The sequence below is a fragment of the Bos indicus genome, chromosome 29 (genome assembly GCF_029378745.1).
Source record: "Bos indicus isolate NIAB-ARS_2022 breed Sahiwal x Tharparkar chromosome 29, NIAB-ARS_B.indTharparkar_mat_pri_1.0, whole genome shotgun sequence".
Classification (NCBI taxonomy): domain Eukaryota; kingdom Metazoa; phylum Chordata; class Mammalia; order Artiodactyla; family Bovidae; genus Bos; species Bos indicus.
In genome coordinates this window covers 20345299-20355082 of record NC_091788.1, presented here as the reverse complement: position 1 = coordinate 20355082, position 9784 = coordinate 20345299, and the positions used below count along the sequence as shown (strand labels likewise).

The following is a 9784-nucleotide window of genomic DNA, read 5'->3' as shown; positions in this document are numbered from 1 at the left end:
CCTTCCCTTCACAAATCACTATCATTTTCCTCCTCTGATTGCAGGAAGGTTATGTCTTTAATAATATTTTCTACTTTGATTTATTCTGAGTTAGAAATGTTTTAAAAAAAATGTAGCTCGTAGTCACTTGGCCAATATTCAATAAAAATGTCAATTCTTCCTTGTAATTAATTCCTCACCCTCTGTCACAAAAAATGTATTTTTCTTTAATGATCAGAGAAAGTACATAGGATACAACTCTTTGAAAAAGGAATAAGTCAGTGAACTCTCTATGAGGCCAGGAGGAAACCAGAGGCTTTGTCTTCCTAAAGATAAAGGTGATATAATGTTGGGGAATTGAGTAAAGCAACTTGATCTTTTGTTTACAAATGTCAAGTATAAATTCTGCAAGATCTTGAGATATTCTTGGCCAATATGTTTGTCTTTTTTTTAAACAAAGAACATTGATAATTTGAAGAGTTAACAAAGATAGGAATACCCATAGTGCTAAACCTCACAAAGCTTGCAGTATAATTATAAATTTTACAAAAATATTGATTGACATAAAGTGGTAGGTAATACAAATTAAAAGACAGAAAAAAATAAATGCTTACATGTAAAAGCTATAATTGCCAATACTTGGCCTTCATCTTCATTATTCTAAATAGTGTGAGGTATCCAAACATACATAAACGAATTAAATATAGCTCCTATCCTTAAGTAGAACATAGTATGATTGGTTAAAGCAGGTATAAATCTATAGCTAAAATCATGGCCCTACAAATCATTATAAACACAGCTTGTGACAAATAATTATACGTTCTCATAAAATTATCATAATAGCCCTATAGAATAAATGCTATTTATTATAAATCGTGGACTACACTGCTAGGAATCTATACACTTTCCCCTTTCATGCCACCTTCTATGTGATGGAAAACTAGTGTTCTAAGCCAATTTCAGGAACCATATTCCCTTATTTTACAGCCTCTCTTGAGATATGATTGACTATAACTAAATTCTGGACAATGGTATGTAACTGAAAACCTGCCAACAAGAGTGAGAGAAGTCTTGAAAAGCTTTGCTTCTTGCTAAGGGGACAGAGCCATACTATGTTAATGTGTAATCTGTATATGAAAGCAGCCATCCTATGACCATGAAAGAACAAAAATGAGGACAAAATCCAATCACTAAGCGTGGTAGAGAAGAAACAGTGAAAGAGGTTGCATTCCTACTGGCAATACAGAGCAGCAAACAGAGCAAACAACTGCAGCAAACAATTTCAAAGATTCCTGGTGAGAAAAATTCACCTATATCTTTAAGCAGCTGTTAGTTAAACACTCTGTACCTTAGAGCTAAACATATTTCTAATCAACAAAAATTTATCTTACCGGTAGTATGTGTTTACTGAGACCATGAGACCTTAAGTGAAGGACATAAGACCTGAATTGACTCGAAAATTCATGCTTATATGTGTTGAACTAAAAAAAAAAAGAAAGAAAGAAAGTAGAGGAACAAATTGTTATGTTTAGTACAGCATATAAAGAAAGGATCCCTAGAGATAATATGGTGTGTGGACGATCTTATAGCAAAAGGACAGTGCTCATTTTTAGAATGTTTTCAGTGTAAGATGTATAGTAAGTATTTAAGATGTATAGTAAGGCTCAGTATTTGCCAATCCAACAGATTTTAGAAAAGTCTTTACTAAGATTTGAGAGGATATACTAGAAATGGTAGAGATGCATAATTTGTCTAAGTTCAATTTGCCAAAAGCAAACTTATTATTCTTAATGAATATCCAAGCATTTTTAAAAATTTAGATGAAAGTTTGGCTTGCTTTACAACCATGCCTGGAGAGTCAGGCGAATGGCATCTTTCACCCTATTTTTTTTTTTTTTTTTTTGGTCAGAAACATACATTATCATGCAGAAAATTTATATGGATTCTTCACAGGGCAAGCCCTGGTGAAGCTGAGCTTTGGTTTACTGATGACTGTGTTCTGTGATGACCATTTAGCTTGCCTGTTCCTATTATTTCACGTTTAAAAACAGATGGGCAAGTATAATATGAAACAAGTAAAATATAATGTTCAAACCATAAAAAATTGGATTGCATGGCCTCAGAGGCCATGTTCATCTTGAATCTGGGTGGATCTCTGAATTTTCTTTGTGCTTAAATGAGCTCTGCTGATGTAGTTACTGAGAAACATTTATTATTTGAGACATTGTGTCTGAAGTTTGAAGGAGAATAGGTTTGGTTTTTTACTCCTTTCCTCTTCCATTAAGACTTTTTGGTTCATTTTTTTGTTGTTGTTTTCTCACTTTTCTTTTTGGGCTTTTATATGGTAGAGTGTGATTTCCAGAATGCTTTTTCTTTTTCTATATTCAAATAATTTAATCTTTATCACCAGTATAACAACACTTTTTAATGTATATGCATGTATTTTCTATACTTTTATTTCCTAAACTAAAATTTTGAGTTCCAAAGAAATGTATTCAATAAAACAGATGAGTATAAATTTAAAGCATAAAATTAGGAGTTGGGGAATTATGAGTAATGAGAAGGGAATAAAATGTAGATGTGAAAACCTGTATTTCTAAAAAGTTCTTAAAATGAGCTATGAAAATTGTCCATAGATACCATTTACTGAGTGCTTACTCTGTACCAGGCATTACATTATACCATCCACTTTACACCTTTCTCCCCCAAAACACACACAAGTAGTCTGGATACAAAGAACTGTTCACTAGTAGTTTCAAGAAGTGCTTGAACACTGAACCTATCACAGTTAATTTGCTTCATATAACCAGTTTATTTCAATTTAATCATGACTTAGAATCACATATGATCCTCTTCTTAGAGATATTAAGCTGATAAAAATGTAGTTAAGTGGCATACATTTTATTTTCTTTCTTCTTTCTTTTGTTCTTTCTATCTACGTAGCTACCTATCTACCTTATATAAAAATTTGTACAGTAAGACTCTGAATCTGATTTCACTAAGGCTAAAAAAGATTGCTTAGGTTCACTTCAGTTCAGTTCAGTCACTTAGTCATGTCCGACTCTTTGTGACCCCATGGACTGCAACATGCCAGGCCTCCCTGTCCATCACCAACTCCCAGAATTTACCCAAACTCATGGCCATCGAGTCAGTGATACCATCCAACCATCTCATCATCTGTTGTCCCCTTCTCCTCCTGCCTTCCACCTTTCCCAGCATCAGGGTCTTTTCAAATGATTCAGCTCTTCACATCAGGTGGCCAAAGCATTGGAGTTTCATCTTCAACATCAGTCCTTCCAATGAACACTCAAGACTGATTTCCTTCAGGATGGACTGGTTGGATCTCCTTGCAGTCCAAGGGACTCTCAAGAGTCTTCTCCAACAACACAGTTCAAAAGCATCAATTCTTCAGCACTCAACTTTCTTTATACTCCAACTCTCACATCCATACATGACCACTGGAAAAATCATAGCCTGACTAGATGGAACTTTGTTGGCAAAGTAATGTCTCTGCTTTTGAATATGCTGTCTAGGTTGGTCATAACTTTCCTTCCAAGGAGTGAGCGTCTTTTAATTTCATGGCTGCAGTCACCATCTGTAGTGATTTTGGAGCCCAAAAAACATAAAGTCAGCCACTATTTCCACTGTTTCCCCATCTATTTGCCATGAAGTGATGGGATTGGATGCCATGATCTTCGTTTTCTGAATGTTAAGCTTTCAGCCAACTATTTCACTCTCCTCTTTCACTTTCATCAAGAAGCTCTTTAGTTCCTCTTCACTTTCTGCCATAAGGCTGGTATCATCTGCATATCTGAGGTTATTGATATTTCTCCCAGCAATCTTGATTTCATTTTGTGCTACTTCCAGCCCAGTGTTTCTCATGATGTAGTCTGCATATATGTTAAATAAGCAGGGTGACAATATACAGTCTTGACGTACTCCTTTTCCTATTTAGAACCAGTCTGTTGTTCCATGTCAAGTTCTAACTGTTGCTTCCTGACCTGCATACACATTTCTCAAGAGGCAGGTCAGGTGGTCTTGTAGTCCCATCTCTTGAAGAATTTTCCACAGTTTGTGGTGATACAAATAGTCAAAGTCTTTGGCATAGTCAATAAAACAGAAATAAATGTTTTTCTGGGATTCTCTTGCTTTTATGATGATCCAGCAGATGTTCGCACTTGATCTCTGGTTCTCTGCCTGTTGCTAAGGTTATTCAGGGTCTTTTGTGTCTCTTTACAAATTTTAAGATTTTTTATGGTTATTCTAGTTCTGTAAAAAATGCTATTGGTAGTTTGATAGGGATTGCTGCACTGAAATCTGTACATTGCCTTGGATAGTACAGTGATTTTCACAATATTGCTTCTTTCAAACCAAGAATGTGGTATATCTTTCCATAGGTTTGTATTGTCTTCAGTTTCTTTTATCAGCATCTTACAGTTTTTGGAGTACAGGTCTTTTGTCTTCTTAGGTATCTACAGCAAATTTCAAGTACACAAGACTGTACAGTGAACTACAGTCAACATGCTATGTAACAGATCCTCAGAATTTATTCATCTTATAATTGAAAGTTTATACCCTTTTACCAAACTCTCCCCTTTTCCCTATCCTCATCCCTGGGAACCACCATTCTACTCTCTATTAGTTGGAGCTTTTGTTTTTAGCTTCCCTGGTGGCTCAGATGGTAAAAGCGTCTGCCTACAATGCAGGAGACCCAGGTTCGATCCCTGGGTTGGGAAGATCCCTAGAAAAAGAAATGGCAACCCACTCCAGTATTCTTGCCTTGAAAATCCCATAGATGGAGGAACCGGGTAGGCTACAGTCCATGGGGTTGCAAAGATTCAGACATGACTGAGCGACTTCACTTCACTTCATATATATTTTTAATTGGAGGCTAATTACTTTATAATACTGTATTAGTTTTGCCATACATTAATATAAATCCACCACGGGTGTACACGTGTTTCCCATCCTGAACCCCCTTCCCACCTCCTTCCCCATACCATCCCTCTGGGTCATCCCAATGCACCAGCCCCAAGCATGCTGTATCCTGCATCAAACCTGGACTGGCGATTCATTTCTTATATGATATCACACATGTTTCAATGCCATTCTCCCAAATCATCCCATCCCTCCCTCTCCCACAGAGTCCAAAAGACTGTTCTATACATCTGTGTCTCTTTTGCTGTCTTGCATACAGGGTTACCATTACCATCTTTCTAAATTCCATATATGTGCGTTAGTATACTGTATTGGTGTTTTTCTTTCTGGATTACTTCACTCTGTATAATAGGCTCCAGTTTCATCCACCTCATTAGAACTGATTCAAATGCATTCTTTTTAATGGCTGAGTAATACTCCACTGTGTATATGTACCACAGCTTTCTTATCCATTCATCTCCTCATGGACATCTAGGTTGCTTCCATGTCCTGGCTATTATAAACAGTGCTGCGATGAACATTGGGGTACACGTGTCTTTTGTTTTTAGATTCCTCATTTATAAATGGTATTATACAGTATTTATCTGTCTCTCTCTGGCTTATTTTTTTACATTCTTATTCCAGTAATGGTAATACTATTTTCTTTATCAAAGTTTTGAAAACAGTAGCATTATTCTTCTAATATTTTACTTTAAAACTTTTTCATTATACATCCTTTGCATTTCACCATAGTTTTATAATAAGCTGATAAATTTTTGAATCAAAACTCTACTGAGATTTTAATTAAGACTGCCCTGAACTATGATCTAAGAATTTACAGTTTTAATCAGGTTTGGAAATTCTTTCAACCAAATAGTAACAACCTAATAACAACCTGTGTCTTGAGAAGCCTGTGTGCGAGTCAAGAAGCAACAGTTAGAACCCTGTATGGAACAACTGACTGGTTCAAAACTGAGGAGTATGATAAGGCTGTTTATTTTGTACCCTGTTTATTTAACTTACATGCAGAACACATCATGCGAAATGCCAGGATGGATGAGTTACAAGCTGGAATCAAGACTGTCAGGAAAAATATCAATAACCTCAGATATGTGGATGATACCACTGTAATGGCAGAAAGCCAAGAGGAACTAAAGAGCCTCTTGATGAGGGTAAAGGAGGAGAGTGAAAGAGCCAGCTTAAAACTCAATATTAAAAAAAAAAAAAAAAACTAAAATCATGGCGTCTAGTCCCATCACTTCCTGAGAAATAGAATGGAAAAAAGTTTAAGCAGGGACAGATTTCCTCCTCTTGGGCTCTAAAATCACAGTAGTTGGTGACTGCAGCCATGAAATGAGATCAAAGAGGATATGATCAAAAAAATTATGATCAAAGAGGATAGTGTTTAGTGTGTAGCCATACAAAGAACTGGAAGCAGAAGCAAAAGCTTTATTTTTATCCATGAATTGCAGGGAAAACAAGCAAACCAAATCAAAGGAAAATTAAAAGACTAATACTGCTCAAAGTACCATTTGGTATTCTCTGAACTCTGCTAAGCTGAGACGAACTTATGCTTCCAGTTCTTTTTACTTATCACATAGCAGCATTTTTATTCCTTTAGAACAGCATGAAATGAAGCGACAATACTCTTAAGAGAATTGCCTGCATGCTTTTCTAAAATCTTAAATGAAACACTACTTAGATTTTCAGATGTCCTGGGAATATTTCCAACTGTTTCTCCATATTTCTACCTGCTCCAATCAATACTCTATTAAGCACAATGATTTTGTACAACTCTCAGCCATGAAATTCTATGACTAGGTTTCCCATCCTCTTGCATCATTAGACAAGAATCTCTTTACACAATTTACCAGAAAACTTCACGCAAAAAGTTCTTTGGATTACAGTAAATTAAGCCAATATTGCTAGCTTTGTCTGATATTAACTTTAATATAATGCAATTCCCACCATCACTATAGATCATCAGGGACTTCTTTTAAATTAGTCAAGCATGTTTAAGCAAAGGCCCTTGGTAGGTTTGAATATGTTTTGATATGGTCAGTTTGCCTGGACGGCATCTAGGAAATCAGGTGAAATAATATTAAAAACCAACTAAGGTGGATCACAATAAACTGCGGAAAATTCTGAAAGAGATGGGAATACCAGACCACCTGACCTGCATCCTGAGAAAGCAGTGTGCAGGTCAGGAAGCAACAGTTAGAACTGGACATGGAACAACAGACTGATTCCAAATACGAAAAGGAGTACCTCAAGGCTGTATATTGTCACCCTGCTTATTTAACTTATATGCAGAGTATATCATGAGAAACGCTGGACTGGAAGAAACACAAGCTGGAATCAAGATTGCCGGGAGAAATATCAATAACCTCAGATATGCAGATGACACCACCCTTATGGCAGAAACTGAAGAGGAACTAAAGAACCTCTTGATAAAGTGAAAGAAGAGAGTGAAAAAGTTGGCTTAAAGCTCAACGTTCAGAAAATGAAGATCATGGCATCTGGTCCCATCACTTCATGGGAAATAGATGGGGAAACAGTAGAAACAGTGTCAGACTTTATTTTGGGGGGCTCCAAAATCACTGCAGATGGTGATAGCAGCCATGAAATTAAAAGACGCTTACTCCTTGGAAGGAGGGTTATGACCAACCTAGATAGCATATTCAAAAGCAGAGACATTACTTTGCCAACAAAGGTCCGTCTAGTCAAGGCTATGGTTTTTCCTGTGGTCACGTATGGATGTGAGAGTTGGACTGTGAAGAAAGCTGAGTGCTGAAGAATTGATACTTTTGAACTGTGGTGTTGGAGAAGACTCTTGAGAGTTCCTTGGACTGCAAGGAGATCCAACCAGTCCATTCTGAAGGAGATCAGCCCTGGGATTTCTTTGGAAGGAATGATGCTAAAGCTGAAACTCCAGTACTTTGGCCACCTCATATGAAGAGTTGACTCACTGGAAAAGACTCTGATGCTGGGAGCGAGTGGGGGCAGGAGAAGGGGACGACAAAGGATGAGATGGCTGGATGGCATCACCGACTTGATGGACGTGAGTCTGAGTGAACTCAGGGAGTTGATGATGGACAGGGAGGCCTGGCTTGCTGCAGTTCATGGGGTAGCAAAGAGTTGGACACAACTGAGTGACTGAACTGAAGTTTTTAATATCATTAATTTATTTAATTTTATAATTAATAATTTTATTATATTATATTTATTTATAATATATATTATATTATAAATATTATAATAATAATTATTATAGTAAATTATAATAATAATTTAATATTATTAAAAACTAATAATAACTGTTTATTATGAAGTGAGAAAGTGATGAAGAACTGTTCTTTGTTTTATGAAAAATTATTCATTGGATTTAATGTATTTCATAGAATTGTGGAGACAGAAAATATTTTTATTTCAAAGTAATTATCTCCAATATACTAAAAGTTACAATTACCTCACAAATAGTATTATCATATGCAATGTTTCTTTACTGAAAATTTAAATTGAATCTTCTTAATAAAGGGTTTGTGGAAATTTACAAAAAGACATATACAGTAGAACTTATAAAACAGAAAATAAATTGTACAGGCAATATAAGGGAGTGATTATCTGAAAAACTAGGCTCATATAGTTATTACCTTTGAGTATTAACTTTATCTTTTTTTCAAATCTAGGTTAAATAAGGAATAAACATATATATATAAATATAGGTGCACATATATAAAATATTAATTTTATTATATATTAAATATTTCATGTTACACATGGATATGTTATTTATATATATTAAACTTTCTCATTATAATTATTATAACTGGAATTTATATGTTAATACGGTTTTTAAAAAATTTTTAATTGGGGTATAGTTGCTTTACAATGCTGTGTTAGTTTCTGCTGTACAACAATGTGAATCAGCTAGCCCCTCTTTTTAGGATTTCCTTCCTATTTAGGTCACCACACTGAGTAGATTTCTCTATTCTATACAGTAGGTTCTCATTATGTTGCTTAATATGTTAATATTTGATCTGAGCACAGTCAGATCATTACCCTCTCATTTTACTTCTCACAACAAATCTGTGAGTTATAAATATTCATGTCCCCTATTTTGTAGGCAAGAAAATGTAGCTTTAAAATAGTTCATCAAAAGTCACACAGCTTGTGTATGTCAGAAACAAGTTACAAATTCAAATGTGTCTGATACCATAATCTGAGTATTACTTTGCCAGAAGGTAAGAGCCTATGGACCCTGATGTTTAATTATATGATGGTTTTTACTAGATCACTGAATTATATTATGGGCTGTAGTTAAAACATTTAAATTGCTATCATTGTCTTTTGGGCAAGAAGGTTTCAGACGGTTATTGGTGTAGATTTCAAATATTTCAAATATTTAACTTTGCCTTTAATCTTGCAGTGACACATTTAATACCTATTTCTGCACACGAACATGAAGCAAACTGCACAGGTCTCTGTGAACCTCAGTTGCCATATATCTAAAAAGGGGAACTGTGATGACCAATTGCATGTGTTTGGGGAATGTTTCAGGAGACAGTGTATAAATTTCTTAATACAATTACTCATATCATGTTGCATTCAATAAACACTAATTCCCTTTACATTGACCCACACTGTTATGTGAAAAAAGGAATTCCTGTGGGAACACATCAAGATGTTTAACCACAACTGACTCATTTTTCCTGACCTTATTGATAAAGTGTCCGATTTTGTCCATTATTGATTTATACTAAATGAATGTTGTGCTGCATAGTCTTGTATCAATTTTTTCTGCTGGACAGCTCCATTTTCTAGGATCACTTTCCATGCACATTTCCACATTACGGCTGGCCATCAGGAACTAGTGTTGTGGTGGGAA

The 9784-nt window shown here is 35.4% G+C and overlaps 1 non-coding gene across 1 annotated transcript; it reads left to right on the top strand.

Moving 5' to 3' along the window:
* Positions 1-4642: 4642 nt before the first annotated feature.
* Positions 4643-4715, top strand: TRNAC-ACA (transfer RNA cysteine (anticodon ACA)). The gene has a single exon. It is a non-coding gene; the product is annotated as a tRNA-Cys (tRNA).
* Positions 4716-9784: the final 5069 nt, after the last annotated feature.